The sequence below is a fragment of the Hypanus sabinus genome, chromosome 11, assembly GCF_030144855.1.
Source record: "Hypanus sabinus isolate sHypSab1 chromosome 11, sHypSab1.hap1, whole genome shotgun sequence".
In the NCBI taxonomy this organism is placed as follows: Eukaryota; Metazoa; Chordata; class Chondrichthyes; order Myliobatiformes; family Dasyatidae; genus Hypanus; species Hypanus sabinus.
Window position 1 is genome coordinate 39,019,197 of NC_082716.1, and position 18,662 is coordinate 39,037,858.

The following is an 18,662-nucleotide window of genomic DNA, read 5'->3' on the forward strand; positions in this document are numbered from 1 at the left end:
ATTCCATGTCTTTATTCTTTCTACCAAATTGCTTGATCTTATACTTCACTACACTATGTTGCATCTGTCAATTCTCCCAATCTGTCTAAGCCTTCCTGCAGACTCCATGCTTCCTCAACACTACCTGCCCCTCCACCTGCTTTTGTGTGGTCTGCAAGCTTGGTTACAAAGCCTTCAATTCCATCATCCAAATCGTTGACATATAATGTGAAACAAAATGGTCCCAACCTCACCCTTAATAATGGATTTCAACATTTTCCCAGCCACTGAACTCAAGTTAACAGGCCTATAATTTCCTCTCTTCTGTCTCCCTCCTTTCTTAAAGAGTGGAGATATATTTGTAATCTTCCAGTCCCCTATTGCTACCTCTCCAGCATCATTTTCCAGTGTTCTAATACCCACTCTCATCTCTCTTTCACTATTCATATATCTGATAAAACTTTTTGTACCGTCTTTGATATTATTGGTTAGCTTACCTTCATATTTTATCTTTTCTCTCCTCATGGCTTTTGTAGCTGCCTTCTGTTGGTTTTGAAAAGCTTCAAATCATCTAACTTCCCAAGCAACACACAAAAAGTGCTGGAGGAACTCAACAGGCCAGGCTGCATTTATGGAAAAGAATAAGCAGTCGATGATTTGGGCCGAGGCTCTTCATTAGGACTGAAATAAAAGATGGGAGGTCAGAATAAGAATGTGGGGGAAGGGGAGGAGGAAATACAAGGTAGTAGGTGATAGGTGAAACTGAAAGGGGGGAAGGGGTGAAGTAAAGAGCTAGGAAGTTGATTTGTGAAAGAGATAAAGGGCTGGAGCAGGGGAATCTGATTGGAGATGGTAGAAAACCATGGAGTAAAGGAGGAGGAGAAGCACCAGAGGGAGATGATGGGCAGGTAAGGAGATAAGATGAGAGAGGGAAATGGGAATGGGGAATAGTGAAGGGGGGTTGACAGTTAATGGAAGTTTGAGAAATTGATGTTCATGCCATCAGGTTGTAGACTACCCAGACGGAATATAAGGTGTTGCTTCTCCAACCTGAGTGTGGCCTCATTGCAGCAGTAGGGGAGGCCATGGACTGACGTGTCGGAATGGGAATGGGAAGTAGAATTGAAATGGCTGGCCACCGGGAGATCCTGCTTTCTCTGGGGAATGGAGTACAGGTGCACAGTGAAGTGGTCTTCCAGTCTACGTCGGGTTTCACTGATATACAGGAGGCCACACTGGAGCACTGGACACAGTAGAGGACACCAACAGACTCATGGGTGAAGTATCGCCTCACCTGGAAGGACTGTTTGGGGCCCTGAATGGTGGTGAGGAAGGAAGTGTAAGGGCAGGTGTGGCACTTGTTCCACTTACAAGAATAAGTGCCAGGAGGGAGATCAGTGGAGAGAGATGAGTGGACAAGGGAGTCACGTAGGGAACAATTCCTACAGAAAGTGGAAAGTGGGGTGGGAAAGATGTGTTTGGTGGTGTAATCCCGTTGGAGATGGCAGAAGTTATGAAGCCTACACTCTTAAGTTCTCACTAATTTTTGCAATATTATATGACCTCTTTTTGATTTTATGCTGTCTTTTACTTGCCTTGTCAGTGATGGTTACCTCATCCTCCCTTTAGAAGATTGCTTCTTTTTTGGTATATATCTATCCTGCACCTTCTGAATCGCTCTCAGAAACTCCAGCTATTGCTGTTCTGCCTTCCTCCCTGCTAGTATCTCCTTGCAATCAAGAATCTCTTTCATTCCTTTGTTATTCCCCTCACTCCGCTGTAATACTGATACATCTGACTTTAGCTTCTCCCTCTCAAACTACGGAATAAATTCTATCATACTATAGTCACTGCCTCCAAGGGTTCCTTCACCTTAAGCTCCCTAATGAAAGCAGGTTCATTACACAACCCCCAATCTAGAGTTGTCTTTTTCCTTCGTGGGCTCAACCACAAGCTGCTCTAAAAAGCCATCATAGGCATCCTACCTTCCTCTTGAGATCCAGCAGCAACCTGATTTTCCCAATCTACCTGTATATTGAAATCCCCATGACAATTGTAACATTGCACTTTTACATGCCTTTTCAATCTCCTGTTGTCATTCGTATCCCACATCCTGGCTACTGTTTGGAAGCCTGTATGTAACTCGCATTGGGGTCTTTTTAACCTTTCAATTTCTTAACTCCATTTACAAGGATAATACATCTTCTGATCCTATGTCACCTTGATCTGAGGATTTGATTTCTTTTATTACTGAAAAAGCCACTGCATATACCTGCTTCTCCTTTGATACAATGTGTAATGTTGGATGTTAAGCTCTCAACTATGATCTTCTCACCTGTTACATTTGATATGGTGACTAAGAAATAGACATTAGCTCACATATTGCATGAGCTTATGGATCACAGGTTCCAATTTTTCATTACAGCTGTCATATTGGTGTACCAACTGCTGTTATTTGCAGCACAGTCTCCTTAATTGACAGACAAACCATGATTTTATAACAGTGGGTATGCAGCAGTGACATTAATCCTTACACAAAACTCATTTTGACAGATTTCCTGCCAAATGGGACTGTGCTTTGTTAATGAACAGTGAATGTGAGTCTTGCATGGGAAATCATGTCTGAACAGTATCTGTGCTTATCAAATAGATGCTTGATAACCTGAGGCTCTACTGACGGCTTAACACATTATAGATTATTGGGGGTCATGTGGGCTGCACTTTGCAGCTGCAGTGGATTGAGGAAGATCCAGAATATTTTTGATAATTTTGAGGTAAAATCTTCAATATTAATGTTGAAACAAAGGATCTTGAAAGTAATCCTTCTTGGCTTCCATATGATTAGAATGGAAGGAGCAAGTTAAAAGGGCCTCCTGAAAGAATGGGAGATGGGCTCTGGTCAGAAGAGCCTATCTGCCAAAGGTCTTTTAGAAGCAATGTTCCTGCCTCTATCTGTCAACGCAGTGTTCAGAGGTAGGGTTTTCAAAGCAAGTGGTCACTTGCAGTAATGTTCCTTACTGCAAGGCTTTGTAGCATTTGAAGATTTTCTTCTTGACTTGGTAGAAGTAGATTGGATTTAAAATTGACTTGGCTATTGAAGACAGGGCTTGAGTTGGAAGCATGTTATTCTGACTGGAGGTCTGTGGACAGTGGTGCCCTGCAGAGATCAGTTCTGAAACCTCAGCTACTGTGGTACATACCGATGACCTAAATGAAAAAGTAGCTTGGCTGATTAGTAAGTTTGCACACTTTACAAATATCAGTGGACAGTGGAGACGATTGTCAAAGGATATGGCAGGATATAGATCTGGTGCAGATAAGGGCAGAGGAATGGTTAACGGAGGTTTAATCCACACAAGTATGAGTTGCTACACTTTGGGAGACTAAAGGTAAGGGGAAAGTATACAGTAAATGGTAACCCTTAAGAGCATTGGTGTATAAAGGGATTATGGTAAGCTGTCCAATGCCTTATTCCCTGAAGTCACAAAACAAGTCGGTAGGATGCTACAGAAGGTGTACATTTGAGGTATTGAGTATAAGAGTCAGGAAGTCACAGCTGTATGAAACTTCTTTTCATTCACATTTGGAATACTATGTTCAGTTCCCTTCACTCAATTTCTAGAGGGATTTGGAGAGTTTGGAGAGGGTGTGGGAAAGGTTACTGGTTGGATTCAAGGGCATGTGTTATAAGGAGAGGTTATACAAACTTGGATGGCTTTCTCTGGAATATCAGAGGCTGAGGTGAGACCACATGGAAGTGTAACAGATTATGAGAGATGTAGAAAGGGTAGATAGACACATTATCTCCCAGGGCAGAAATGTCAAATACTAAACAGTGTAGCTTTAAGATGGGGTGTGGAACTGTAAAGTAAATGCGGTGGCGTCATTTTATACAAAGAAAAGCTGGTGTCCAGAACATGTTGCCGGGTGTGGCGGTGGAACCAGACACATTCATGGTGTTTGAGAGGCACAGAAACTGGCACATCAATATGAATGGAGGGATATGGATAATGTACAGGCTAAATTAAAGTAGCATCATGGTCAACACAGACCTCGTGGGCTGAAGGGCCGGTTCCTGTGTGTGCTGTTCTATGTTCTATGCAGGCACTCTGTGGGAGAGATGTTTATAATGGCACTGAACTTCTTAGCCTCCATATTATTTCTGTTGATAATGGCTGATGTGTACTACAATCTCTGTTTGCAACTCAACATTATGTGTTAGTGGTTTATTACTCACTGGAAGCTCACTTTCTTTTAATTCTCTTTGGATAGAGAGCAACAGGAAGCATGGAACTTGCAGATACACCCAGGCCACAGGAGTACCAACAGCCCAAGTATATGATAGATGCACTCGTATGACTCAGGGTCTGTGTCCATATGTCATCACCATCTAGTATGGAAACTGAAAGGCATCTGTCCACAACACCCTACAAAGGATTAGAAGGACTGCTGAGAAGATCATCCACCCATCGGAGATATTTATCAGAAGCGCTGCATGTGTAGGCCCCAGGCATTGTCAAAGATCCCTCTCTTCCGTACCACAATCTCTTTGATCTTCTATCATCAGGGAGGAGGTTCTGTAGCATTAGAATAGGATGGGAAACAGCTTCTTCCTTTAGGCCATGAGACTACTGAATTTCCTTCCACCGCCCAGCTCTCATCACCCAAGCACCAGTAGCATTATACTGTCTACTTTTTGACCCTTGTCGTAAATACACCTTACGCTAAATGTCAGTCTTCTGGAATATATTTTATTATTTGTTAATTTATTTGTGGTAATCTTACTTTATGTGTTGTGTGTGAGCTATATGCACTGTGTCGTGTGCCTTGGCCCGGAGGGATGTTATTTCCTTTGGTGGTAAACAGCTATGCGGTTGAATGACAATAAAATTGAACTTGAACTTTTGTTCATTCATGGAATTTATGTGTTAGTGTCCAGTCAGCATTTATTGTCCCATGCTTGTTGCTATCAAGAAAGTGACAGGGAGCTGTTTTTTCTTAGCTTCAGTAGCACAGGCGTTCTACAAGCTACAGGTATGGTACATAATTGTTTGAAGTATTTGTATATTTTACAAGATGGTACCGGTCAACCTGGCCACTTTGTCCTGGATGGGTAGAGCTTCCTAAGTATTGTTGAAGTTGCACTCATCCACCTAAGTGCAGAATATTCTGTTACATCCCAGACTTCTTGCATTGAAAATGCACAAGGGAGGTGATTGGTGGTGTGTGGAGTGTCAGGAAATGAGTTAGTTACTGCAGGGTACTGAGGTTCTAATGTGCTCTTGGAGTTATGCAGTCAGTCCGATTAAGTTGCTGTTCAATGTCGAATGACTCACAAGATGTTGTGGATGAGTACCACCTAGCCTTGTACATTACTTCTCAGCAATCACAGCACATTTTCTTTCCTTTACTTTCCTTCCATCCTGTGCCCCATCCAGTAATCAAGCCATGTCACAAGGCTAAGCACCCCCACCCCCACCCGTCATTCCAAGCACTTTTGTTTTTGAATCAGCTTTCTTCTCATTTTCACTGTCAGCTTGGATCAGATTTCCAATTTTGATCTCCATGGAACAGTTCTAAAATGACTTCCGACCAATCAGGAGTGGGAACAAATTCCCAAGAATATTTATCAGTGCTGCTGAATCTGCTCAGAATAACGTGAGCAGGAAGGATCTGACTTGAAGCCACTTATTCTGACACTTATTAGTAAAATTAAGTAAGAGACATTTGAGTACAGGTATATCTGAGACAATCTTGCCAGCAGTGATGGAATGAAATCTAAGCCCTTATACCAAAGGCTACCACACACTGAGTTTCTGTTTCTAGTGTTTATATAACGGTCATTAGAACTGCACTTAAGACAAGCATTTACTTTTGTTTCTCCCTTCACTGATGTTATCATTCTAATCCCTCAGCTCCCTTTATTGTGATACCTACTTTTTATGGCCAGACAAGCTTGTGCACTTTGCACAGTGTATTTGCTTAAGGAAACCAATTCAATTTTCGTTCATGAAAAGTAAACAAGATAAATTTCATCACTTGGCAATCAAATGCTTTTCAATAGCTTTTGCATGTTACCTTTTACATTTAACAGAGGTAAAATATCACATTTCAGAACTGACAAGGGCATGACAGAGAATCTCAGGGACCCGTGTACAATGCTAATAGTGTTAGGATGCCCTTAAGTATTCTAAGATAGCAACCTCGACCATACCATGGGGGCCAGATCCAAAGCAACTCCTTCAATACATAATTGGCAGCATTTCTAATAGTTGGCATTCTGTAGCAAAATGAAACACAGAGAGTTTATTGTCAGTGAGTTTATTTATCATGTGTTCATATAGCCACATGATGGTATTTTCCCCCCACAAATTTATCAGCATGTACTGGCTGGAGTTAAAGAAAAAACATCAGATAAATTCACAAAAGAAGTGAAGTATGCTGTGCGGGCAGAAAAGCTGGATTGGGCATGTGTTGCTAACACAAACAATTCCAGGTGAAGGAACTGCCAATATGGGAAAGGTCTAATTTGTAAAGGGGTTGGATTTCATGCCTTCAGTTCTGGCAGGGTTGTCTCAGACATAGCTGTACTTTAAAGCCTCTGAGAATACTGATGAGTGGCAATAATAATTTGAAGCAATTGTGCAATGCAATGCACAGCATAATTTGGTTTTAAACTAAACATATTTCTGGAAGCTTAATAGTCATTGAGGTAGGACTTTGAACTCTGACTCATCGTGATATATTTCGTTCATTGCACAACCAAAAATTATTTCTAGCTGAAATAACTTATATTCTCTTTTATCTTTGAGGAAAGACATTCTTAGGCCATGTGTACCACTGATTTTTTTTTCTGTGGTACTTCTCAAACAAAATAGTCTTTGACATACCATGCAGTGACTTTTTGCCTATAGACTCACTTTCAAGGACTCTTGTTCTCGATATTTAGTGCTTATTCATTTATTGTTATTATCTCTTATTTTCTTTCTTTTTATATTTGCACAGTCTGTTGTCTTTTACACACTGGTTGTCCACACTGTTAGAGCAGTCTTTCATTGATTCTATTATGGTTATTGGATTGAATATGCCTGCAAGAAAATGAATCTCAGGGTTGTATATGGTGACAAATATGTACTTTGATAATAATTTACTTTGAACTTTGAATTTTGAAGCATGCGCTAATCAATTTCCAATTCTTGCCATTTTGAAGATATTTTAATACACTCTAAAGTGTCTGAGATTGATTGGGGTGCCCAATATTATTGGCTGTTTTAATGGTCTTGAACAGATGGTGGTGACACTTCCTCATGATCATCACTGATGATAAAGAACAGTATTAGATTTCTGAGTCAGGATTATGTGTTACTTGTAGAGAACTGTGCGGGTAGTAGGGATCCCACACATTTGTTCTTCTTGTCCTTCTTTGATGTGGTGACCTGAGATTTGGGCGGTCCTGTAGTCAAGGCTAATAAACACAGTGCATTTTCTACTCAGTACATAATCCAACAACTCTGTGCCTGTGATGGAAGGAAGAAATGTTTCGGGTGCTGGATGTTGTTGGACTGCACTCATTCAAGCAGGTGAAAATGATTCCATACTTTGTGGTATCAGGAAGGGAGTACGTGATTTCAGGCCATTGACCTATTCTTGTAGACATAGTATTTTAGTTGCTGCTTTCTGGTCAAAGATGACCCCAGGATTTTGATAGTGAGGGCCGAGCATACACATGTCAGTAATGCAGATTTAATACCTTGTTGCTTTTTGTGAATATTTGTGTGTTATTGACCAAATTTTCAATAAATCCATTATTTGGAACAGATGTAAATGATATGGAATTATCAATGCTAATTTTAGTTGCAAATAAGTTATATCAGGCTGTGCACAGTAAGCTATCAAATTCTATGAGCTTTATTGAAGTATAATTGTAACTAGGGAATGGGCTGTTTGTATGATAATATCATCAACAGTTTCTCCCATTAAAAATCACATGCTCAAAATGGCAGTATACAAAAGGTGCTGAGATGAAGCAGACATAAAAATTAGCCTTAATGATTGAAAGTGCAATCCCAAACAGATTAATGTAATTATACATATTGATGTCTACTTGGAATTCATTTTTTGTAAGAGCATTCTAGTCATCAGTTTGTTTTCAAACTGAATGGGCATATTTTATGTTCAACCTGGTTTATTTGGCAAAAAAAAGCTTTTGAATAATGACCTAATTTGTCTTTAAACTTAATTTAAATTTATGACGTACTATTTTACTCAAATGCAGGTATTTTTACAACCTATTTAAGGAGCTCAGTTGTCGGTAAAATGTGAGTTAGACTTCAAACCAGCCTTTGAATATTTAGTCCAAAGGTAAGACTGTAGGTGTGCATAGTTCAGTGGTATATCAATAAGAGGAGCTTTTACAGTTTCACCATTTTCCTAACACACATTATGACAAGAAAAATACATTTTCCATACAGCATTTACCCTAATTAATTTTGGCAGAGAGTCTTAACAATTAACATCTAATGATTGTTTATATATTCTGTCTATTCTGAAATTTAAGAGCCCTCTTGCTCAGCTTTATTTTCAGATTAATTAATTTGAACGACAAGAATTTGAAATAGGCACAACTATTAAAAACAAAGTCAATAAGAATCATAATAGCAAACTGTGTAAATTTTCAGAATTAAACACTGGCTTGTCACCTTGTAGACCTTCCAGCTACAATGGGATACATTGATGGTGAAAATCTGAATTAATAGATTGCCTACAGTATTTAAGGACAATAGGAGAGCTTCATAGAATGAATATTAAATATAGGTCATGCATGCTTAAAGCCATAATGAGTTGAATCATGCTGCATTCCACTTGCTGTGTAAACTCACGTCTTGCACTCACCCTATGTCCAGATCACTGTCCAATCTTCCATCCTTCATTTTTGAAACCTACCAAAGAGAAACGGGTAGAGAGTTAATCACAACAAGCATTTCAAACCTAAAAAAATGTTTGCATCTATGCTCTTGGTTTTAGATAATTAGTGATAGCTTTAATAATCAAGTTTGCTTTGGCAATGGTGGAATTCACTTTTAATTGAAATATTATCTTTCTCAATTGAGTATGATGGTGGTGGTGAATATGGGGGGCAGAGCTGGGATTTGGGCTGATAAAATTTGTAACTTCAGAAGTAGGGCACATTTGTTTTTCTTCAACAGCCAACATTGCCTGGATCTACAGTATGTTACTTTGGTATCAGTGGGAATTAATCAATTAGTCCTGTAGTATTTTGTACTCCATTTTTTAAGCTCAGTTTTCATTTTCTGGATTCTACTCAAATCAATGTAGTGCAGCAGAACACCCTTTGAACAATTTATTGCTCTGCACATTAAATTCCTTTTCAGAGGAATTTCTTGTTGTGTGCACTGCTGTTTTTAGTGGTGAGTTTTCCAAAACTTTCATCAGAAGGTGGCAGGTTATATTACCTCCAAAATTATCATCAACAGTTCAACAACGGGCCACATGTTTCATCTGTTTGGTTTTCACATTTTGTCACTTATTACATTTAGTACATTTTATTACCAAAAGATATGTTGCTCATTGTAAGAATTTTTTATTCTACATCTAGTGTTTAGCAAGATTTTTATTTGACCTTGTAATTGAGCTGTGTTTGTTTATGAGGAATGTGTAAGCACATGATGTACTTGTAAGATTTATATGACCTATGTGTGCTTGTATACATAAAATGCATTTAGCTAAACAGAATGCAGTAAAGTGTAATATTTTGTCTGAGGATTTTCTGAAATGGAACTGGAGAGGAAGACTCCTGGCACTCAAATACCAAATTGATATGACAAATGCAGTTACTTTCCTCAAGTAGTAAGACTGATTAACACTTCCACTCACTAACCCACCCCACCACTACTACTTTATCATTTCCTGTCAGAGTCACTTTATGTACAGGCATCCCTGTACTTAGTGTCACTTTAGGTATGTACAATCAATCTCTGTATATAAGTTATCTTATGTATCTATATTATTGTATCTTTTACTATGTTCTTTGTATTATTGTGCTTCATTTTTGAGCTGCATCAAATTTAGAGTAGTAATTACTTCATGCTCCTTTACACGTGTGAAATAGAAAAGACATTATAAAATCTTGAATCTGAAATACTAAGTAGAAATTAAAGTTATGTTATGGAGGCCCAATATATAAAAGGGATAAACACACTTTGGTTAAGTTTTCTAAATTTGCCATCTTTACACAAACATTTGCGACATGTCCAAAGCTTGACATGCTTTTTTACTTGGATATGAATTTTCTTGTGAATAATGATTAATCAATAAAACAGAAACCTTTCTGTTATGTCTTTTATTTTCTAAACTTTCTGCAAGGTTTTTACGAGGTAGGTAAGTCACCTGGAGCAGACGGTGTACAAACCAGAGTTCTGAAAGAGGTGGCTGAGTAGAATCGAGAATCAAATGGTCCTGGCATGGTTCCAAGAGAATGGAAAATTGGAAATGAGATTCCACTCTTCAAGAAGGGAGAGAGGCAGAAGGAAGGAAACTATAGAACTGTTGGTCTGACCTTAATGGTGGAGAAGATGTTGGAGTTGATTGTCAGGATGAGTTCTCAGGGTACGTGGAAGCTCATGATAAAATAGGGCATAGTCAGCGTGGAAAATCAAAGGAAAATCCTGCCTGTCAAATTCTGTTGGAATTCTTTGAAGAAATAACAAGCAGGATAGACAAAGGAGAATCAGCTGATGTTGTGTACTTAGATTTTCAGAAGGCCTTTGACAAGGTGTCACACATGAGGCTGCTTAACAAGCTACAAGCTCATGATATTACAGGAAAGATTCTAGCATGGATAAAACAGTGGATGATTGGCAGAAGGCAAAGAATGGGAATAAAGGGAGCCTTTTCTGGTTGGCTGCCAGTGACTGGTGGTGTTCCACAGGGATCTGTGTTGGGACCACTTCTTTTTTACATTATATGTCAATGATTTGGATAATGGAATTGATGGCTTTGTTGCAAAGTTTGCAGATGATATGAAGATAGAGGGGCATGTAGTGTTGAGGAATGAGAAAGGCTACAGAGGGATGTGGAGAGGATGTTTCCTATATTGGGAGAGTCTAAGACCAGAGGACATAGCTTCAGAATAGAGTGGCATCCTTTTAGAATGGAGACTAGAAGGAATTTCTTTAGCCAGAGAGTGGTGAACCTGTGGAATTCTTTGCCACAGGCAGCTGTGGAGGTCAGGTCTTTATGTATGTTAAGCCAGAGGTTGACAGATTCTTGATTGGTCAGCACATGAAGGGGCTCAGAGGAAAATTGGATCAGCCATGATGAAATGGTAGAGCAGACCTGATGGGCCAATTGGCCTAATTCTGTTCCTATATCTTATGGTCTTATATTTGTAAAGGTTGCTAAAATCCACTTTGTATTACATGTCCTGATTACTGAAGGAGTCTCATGAGATTGATAACTAAAAGAGCCAGGCCAGTGGCCAAAGTAATTTTATCATTTAACTCCATTCAGAGTTATAAAATGAGTGTTATAAGAAGGGCAAACAGCAAAACATGTGTTTATAATGATTCTCTTAGGACCTGTAAAAGTATATCCATTATGAAAGCTATACTACAGTATTTCAGATACTCCTATTAAACAGATGAATGCCTAGCTTGCAATGGCATTTTCAAGTTAGATATTTTAACGTAGTATAAATACATATATCTTTCATGCACCTTTACTACAAGTAATTGATTATTATACAAACATATTCATTTCATTCATCAGTTAGAGTGAATGGGATTACACTGAATGGAAACATCCTGCTACTGTCTCCTCAGCATTGCCACGTACAAAAAGGTGATAGTTGTAAGATTACAGGAAGCCAGTTCTTTTTTATTGGGAAGTTGCTTAAGTTAAGTTTCCAATTGAATGATGGCTGGGGGTAGATTCTATCACTCAGCCCAAATTAGAGCACACAGCTCCTTTAGGCACAGCCATAGCAATCAGGTTTGCTTTGTTCCTTCAAAAAATCTACTGCTATTGTAAATTCTGCAGCTATGATAGTTAGCAATTATTCTGCTTTGGTTATAAAGATGCTATCTGGTGGAAATTACTGCTAAAGAAGTGACCACTTACAAAGAACTTTCATACCCAATTCAAAGTAACAGAATTACAACATATTAATGCTGCCTAGGGCTGAGACTGAGTTGAATGAACAGAACCTTATATTGGAATCGCAGAATGATCCAGCAAAGCCGAAGGCCATTTGCTCGTAAGTGCTGCTTAGGCACTTTGAATGATTGTTTGCACCCTCTAATTCTTCCAACAAGTAACTACCAAATTTTCCTCTGAAAAGTTATTTCTCATATTTTCAGACTTCTTTCAAAACATAAAAGGAGGCTACTGAGGATATACTGGCAACCCCATCACATCTTGCTAAACATAGGATGCAGAGTAAAAACACCTTCACTGACCAGCAAAGTAAGTTTTGTTAATAAAATGTAACTCCAAGCTTTCAATTAGGTGGTTGATTTATATGTCCTTAATGGAAGTGTCATACTGAGTGCACAACCACATCAGCAGATGATGTTATGGCAACTCTTCCTACTCTCCTCACACTTAAAAATGCCTATGATAAAATTGTGTCTTTTAACCAATCAGTTAACCATACCTTCAGCATTCTGTCGCCATCAAAAGTTCCTTCCTCATGTTGTCTAATTTAGTACCATATGTTAAGAGGCCGGTTACCACCAAGTTCTACTGAGAAGACAAAACAGGGATAATATGAACATGAGCTCTGTACCCAGTAAAATCTCATATGGATGTACCTGCACAAGGACAGCACTTTACCCATTCCTCGTGCCTTCATAAGAGGCAGACTTCTCTTATCCCTGCTGATACGCTGGGATGGCTGTAGACTTAGCCTCTGTTTTCTGGAGCCTTGAAGGCTCTGGCAATTTTTGATCTTGCTTTACTTACACAGGGCAGACTTGACTACTGGGAGCCCTGGCAACAACAGGATTTCTGACTAAGAGGTAGGTTGAGAGAGGGAGATTGAGCTACTTAAGTGGAAGTCACCGATCTATGATCTTTGCTTGTAGCCCTTTCCTTCTTTGGCATTATTTCTCCCTTATGCTGGAGGACACATTAGTGCAGACCTATAAAACAAAGGCTAAGATATCTGTTCAATTATTAGACATCCTGAGTTTGTATAGCCATATTGAAGGCATGCAAGAGCTCATTTAACTGGAGCTGATTACAAGCAAAATGTCACAGGTCAATAAGATGATATTGTCCTCTTATTGGCCTGTGACATCAAACTCTATCTTGTTTGAAACAGGCTCCATTCAACAATTGTAAAGTTCCAAAACTAAAATCAGAAAATGCTGGCAATACTTAGCAAATTAGGCTGGTGAGAGAAATTTTGTCAATAGAAACATAGAAAACCTACCGCACAATACAGGCCCTTCGACCCACAAAGTTGTGCCGAACATGTCCCTACCTTAGAAATTACTAGGCTTACCTATAGCTCTCTATTTTACTAAGCTCCATGTACTTATCCAAAAGTCTCTTAAAAGACCCAATCCAGGCAACATCCTTGTAAATCTCCCTTCCTGTAGTGAGGCGACCAGAATTGTCTGAGATCATAAGCACTTCATCAGGTTTTCACTTACACAGGAAATTCTGCAGATGCTGTAGATTCAGAGCAAGATACACAAAATGGTGGAAGAATTCAGCAGATCAGGCAGCACCTGTGGGAAGAATAAGGAATCAATGTTTCTGGCTGAGACCCTTCATCGGGACCGGAAAGGAGGGGGAAGAAGCCAGAGTAGGAAGGTTTGAGGAGTGGGAGGAGTACAAATTGGAAGGTTATAGGTGAAGTCAGGTGAGGAGGAAGGTAGGTTGGTGGGGAGGGGTTGAGGATGAAGTGAGAAGCTGAGAGGTGATTGGTAAAAAAAAGGGATGAAAAATAAGGAAATCTGTTAGGAGAAGAAAATTGACCATGGGAGAAAGAGAAGGATGGGCACCAGAGGGAGATGATAGGCATTTACCTCAGATTTTCACTTATTTGTGGAGATTTCATGTGAAGGCCAGCTCGTGTGTTCACTTAATATAACTTGGTTGAACTGTTGCTAAAAACCTTATTTGTGTGCATGAAGAATGGCAAACTCAAAGCAGTTGTAAGGCAGTTCCAGGCTACTCTCTTAATGTTCACTGGCAGTTCTGTTTAGAATTTAATTCTTCAAATGTAATGTCCAAATGACCTGATTTTAGAATGCAAAGAGTGTTTTTATTCTATTTATTTCTAGATATCCTGTATAAGAAACATCTTCAGTGAAGAAATTCATTTGAAAGTCCTGTCATTAGGTTTGAAAATATATTAATTGTTTCATTACACATTTTCAAGCAGTATTTAAAGTAAGTTTTCATTTTTAAAACATGTTTTCACCAAGGTCAGCTAGTGCTCTAAGGAATTCACATCTGCTTCAACACGAACCTATCCCAGTAATTGGTTTGCCAGATTTTCAGCAGGGGGTTTGCAAAAACCCTGTAGTGCTGTTTCAGGAACAGAGCCAGCCCCAGACCTCCTCCGTGCAATGCCAGCAGCTCTGACCACTCAGTCATTTCCTTCTACTGAAAAGAAGTCAAAAAAGTATGTTAAGATTTGCAGATGTTACCAATTTAAAGTCCCCCCAATGCCAATGTTTTCAGGGGGTTGAAAGAATAGCTTCTAATGTCATATGCTAAGTATAAAGTTGTGACTTTCTGCCACAGTGTGAAGGATCGTGCTTCTTTTAGCAAAGACATTAATGATTGCACACTTAAATCAGACTAATTGAGAGTATCTCAGAACGCTCTATTCTTTTCTTCCAGAAAATCCCAGGTGCTTTTGGTCAAACACAAGCAGACAGACAAGAACTAGATTTAATGATTCAGTAACATCCAGAGTGTCTGACAAATACCAATGTGTTAGCCTAGATCTGCAGTACCCTCGTTACTGAGGCCAGGCAGCTGTAAGAAACAGTTCGTGATCCACAATTCCAGAAACTGATTAACAATATAGTGTCCCAGTATGTTTTAAGAACATCGTGGCTTTTTAAGTATACAAGCTTTCCATAGATAGAGCAAAGAGATCCCACACCAGTGGATCAAGTCCAATGAACTGCCTTGCAGTCCAGTAGTGAATAAAGGCAGACAATTAAACAACTCACTGGAGGAGGAGGCTCTACAAATACCCTCATGATCAATGGTGGGTGAGCCCAGCACCTCAGCACAAGGCATACGGTATAGAAAGGGCTATGGGCCCTCACAACTTTAAGTCAGTAATACTAAAGACATGCAAAGTGTCAGAATGGGTAATCAATAATGTTATCAAGCAGGACTTACTTAAAAATAACTTCATTACAGCCTCATGGATGAAATAGCTGGATTCCAGAGGTGAAGTGAGAGTAACTGCCCCTGACATCAAGGTAGCATTTGATCAAGTGTGTCATTGAGGAGCCCTGGGATCTATAGGAATCAGGGAGAGGGCCCTCTGCTGGTGGAAGATGACTCGGCTGGCTGGAGGTCAATCATTTCAGCACAGGACATCTTTGCAGGAGTTCCTCAGGGGAATGTCCTAGGTCTAACCATTTACAATGGCTCCATAAATGACACTTCAATTAATTGATTTATTTGATTGTAATGTCAGAAGTGGGAATATTGGCTGCTGATTGCACAATGTTCAGCATCATTTGTGCCTCCCAGATGCAGACATCACACCCTGCAAAAACTCATTTCAGGGAGGTAGCACCACCACCCCCGCCCCCCACAACACCATATCCCACCCACCCCCCTCGACCTCCAACAATATATGTATTCAGGACATTTGATCATGAAATAACACAACAATTTATTTGATCACATATTGAAACTATTTATACACACACACATACATTGTTGAATATTTTATTGGCAGTCTCAATGCTATTAGCTAAATGCTAATGCAAGTAGCTTTTCTATTTCTTTTGCAAACTTTCCTTGTGCTGTGATGTGGCTTGCTTGGCAGATTTGAGTATTTTGCTGGACGTCTCAACCTCAACCTCATAGCAATAAATTTGTTAATTTTGCAAGAGATAAGATTCACAAGTGTTTTGTGAGACAGCTGACTTCTGAATTCTGTCTTAATGTGACGCAGCATGCTGAATGCCCTTTCTACATCACAATTAGAATTTGGCAGCACCAAAAGCAGCTTCATCAACTGGCAGAGCTCTTTGAATCTCAACTGCCCTGTGCTCACAGATTTTACTCTGGACAGCTTCCCCCAGAACTCACCAACTGGCAAACATTTGTAGTCTGGCACCAGTCCTTCAAGGTTAGTTAAGACATAATCCAGGACTTCCAAGTGGAGCTGTTCTCCTGCATCTGCCTTGATCACATTTGGAAATCTGTCTGCCAAAGTCAAAATCTGCTCTGGATTCACCTCATCTTGGCTCCTGTATTGACCACTGACAGATTCTTTTTTATCTCTCATTGGGAACTTCTCCAAGATTTTTTGAAAGCCCCTGACTATGCTAATAAATGAATGACACCTGTTAAACTCACCTTAACATGTCTATTACAGTCATTTAACCCATTATGGGCAATAGAACAGTCACTGTTGCAAACAGTGCAGCGAGCAACACTGTCGTTATTTATGGCCCCTAATAGGCAGGAGTACACTTTTGTGTAGTCTGCCGTGAACTACGTTTTATATTTTCTTTTTTTGAAACACTCTGCCATGGTGCTGCAGGACACTAAACTGAACTGATGGACAATGAAAGAGAGAGAGAGGTTGACTGTAAAGCCCACCCACAGAGAAAACTGATAGGTCTATTTAGCACAAAGGGAGACCAATCATTTTGCTCTCTCGCTACGTCCGTCACTCGTTCTCTCTCTCACTTGCTCTAAAAAAAAATCGTTTCCGGGATATTGTATATAATTTGTGGGCATCAGGGAGCCACTATCGATATGCCGGAGACTCCTGGAACTTCCGGGAGAGGTGGAATGTCTGCAGATATGGACAATACCTAGGCCTGGACTGAAACATTTCTGCCATACAAGTGCTAGACAAGAACAAAATCCGACAAGTGAAAATCCAGTTATCATCATTGACCAGAAACTGGAGCAGCAATATACATAATGTTACTACAAGAATAAGTCAGAGGCTAGGAATCCTGACGCAAGTATCTCACCTCCTAACTTCCCAAAGCCAATCCACCATCTCAAATCAGGAGTCTGATAACTGGGTGCATGTTACTTCAGCAAGGAGTATAGGGCATAAAAGCTCATTTGGTAGGCACCACATCCACAATCATTCACTCACTTCATCACTGTTGCACAGTAGCAGCAGTTTAACCATTTACTGCACTTCTGTAGATTTTCTTGTGCCTACAGAGCTATAGCATTCAATGCATTGTGGTAAAATAGAGGCTTGGTATTTGAGTTTTATCCTTAGATACTTTTAGAAGTACTAGTAAGCAGGAAGCATCCATTATTGCAAGGCATTTTATATCAATTTGGTTTTAGCTTGGATCAACAACAGAACAGGTGCAGAGAAGCCTTAAAGACTTTATTGTTTTTATTTCCTCATCTAAGATGCATTCTATTGTGAGTGTCTAACCTCTTTCATTTGGTTTCACATCTGAAATCTTACTGAAATGAAACTGAAATCTCCCTGTAACTACTGAAATTATGTTTATTCGTCAGGAACGTTATTCAAAATTATAACAGTGCAACATTCAAAATTGTATCAGACAGCTGATACAAGGGCCAAGCAGATGAGGGAAAGCCAGCTGAGGTACTATTTGCGCAGCCCAACATTGGAGGTACAGTGCAAAGCTTAGTTTTAAATCAAAGCGATTTCTTTATTATAGCTACTGGAGTGGTACGTTATAACAATAGCTCCTCGCCCCAATGTGTTTTATTAAGGTCAGTAGCTGGAAGTGTGTTACATTCTCAACAAAGGCAGATTAACCCCGAGATGGTCATGAGTATGCGTAGGATTCAATACGTAGCAAGGAAAGATCATCATAATTAGTCAAATTTAAGTAAACAGACTTTTTTTTACCATTTTCTTACCATTACCAAAAGTTTCTCTTCAGGGCTTCTGTACAGCTGGTGGTAATTCAGATACCAGCAAATTATAAATGGAAAGTGATAGAGAAGAAAACCATCCCAAAGAATAAAACTTCAGTTGTGAATTTCCTCCATGTTCATGGTATATTATAATTTTGTTAAATTTTATAAATAGAAATTGGCATATGAGTAGGTGTAAACTCTGGATAATTCAGGTTTGTAAATAGGTGAAGTCCCAAAGATATAAGTGTCATGAAAGACTGACTTTTTAAAACACAACTGAGAGTAAGTTAGAGCAATTTATCTCTGTTCCACTCAGATCTCTAAACATAATGTTGACAGCCATATGTTAATGCATCTGATATCTGTACAATTGGGTGAACTGATCAAAAAGGTGAAAGATGGCGGCTAATCTTATTAAACCAAAATATTCTTAAAAGACATAACAGAGTAGATGGATTGTTTCCGCTGGTTGAGTTGTCTAGGATAACCTAGAACAAAAATGAGGAGAAATTTCTTCACTCATGGAATTAAATATCTAACTTAATGGCTTGGTCTCTGAGTATTTTCAAAATGGTTATTCA

The 18,662-nt window shown here is 39.3% G+C and overlaps 1 long non-coding RNA gene across 1 annotated transcript; it reads right to left on the reverse strand.

Moving 5' to 3' along the window:
- Positions 1 to 5,803: 5,803 nt before the first annotated feature.
- Positions 5,804 to 15,452, reverse strand: LOC132401561 (uncharacterized). Its single transcript, XR_009514612.1, has 5 exons — positions 15,370 to 15,452; positions 13,656 to 13,733; positions 12,653 to 12,741; positions 8,872 to 8,918; positions 5,804 to 6,259 (listed from the first exon to the last, which is right to left on the reverse strand). It is a non-coding gene; the product is annotated as an uncharacterized LOC132401561 (long non-coding RNA).
- Between the last annotated feature and the right edge of the window lie 3,210 nt (positions 15,453 to 18,662).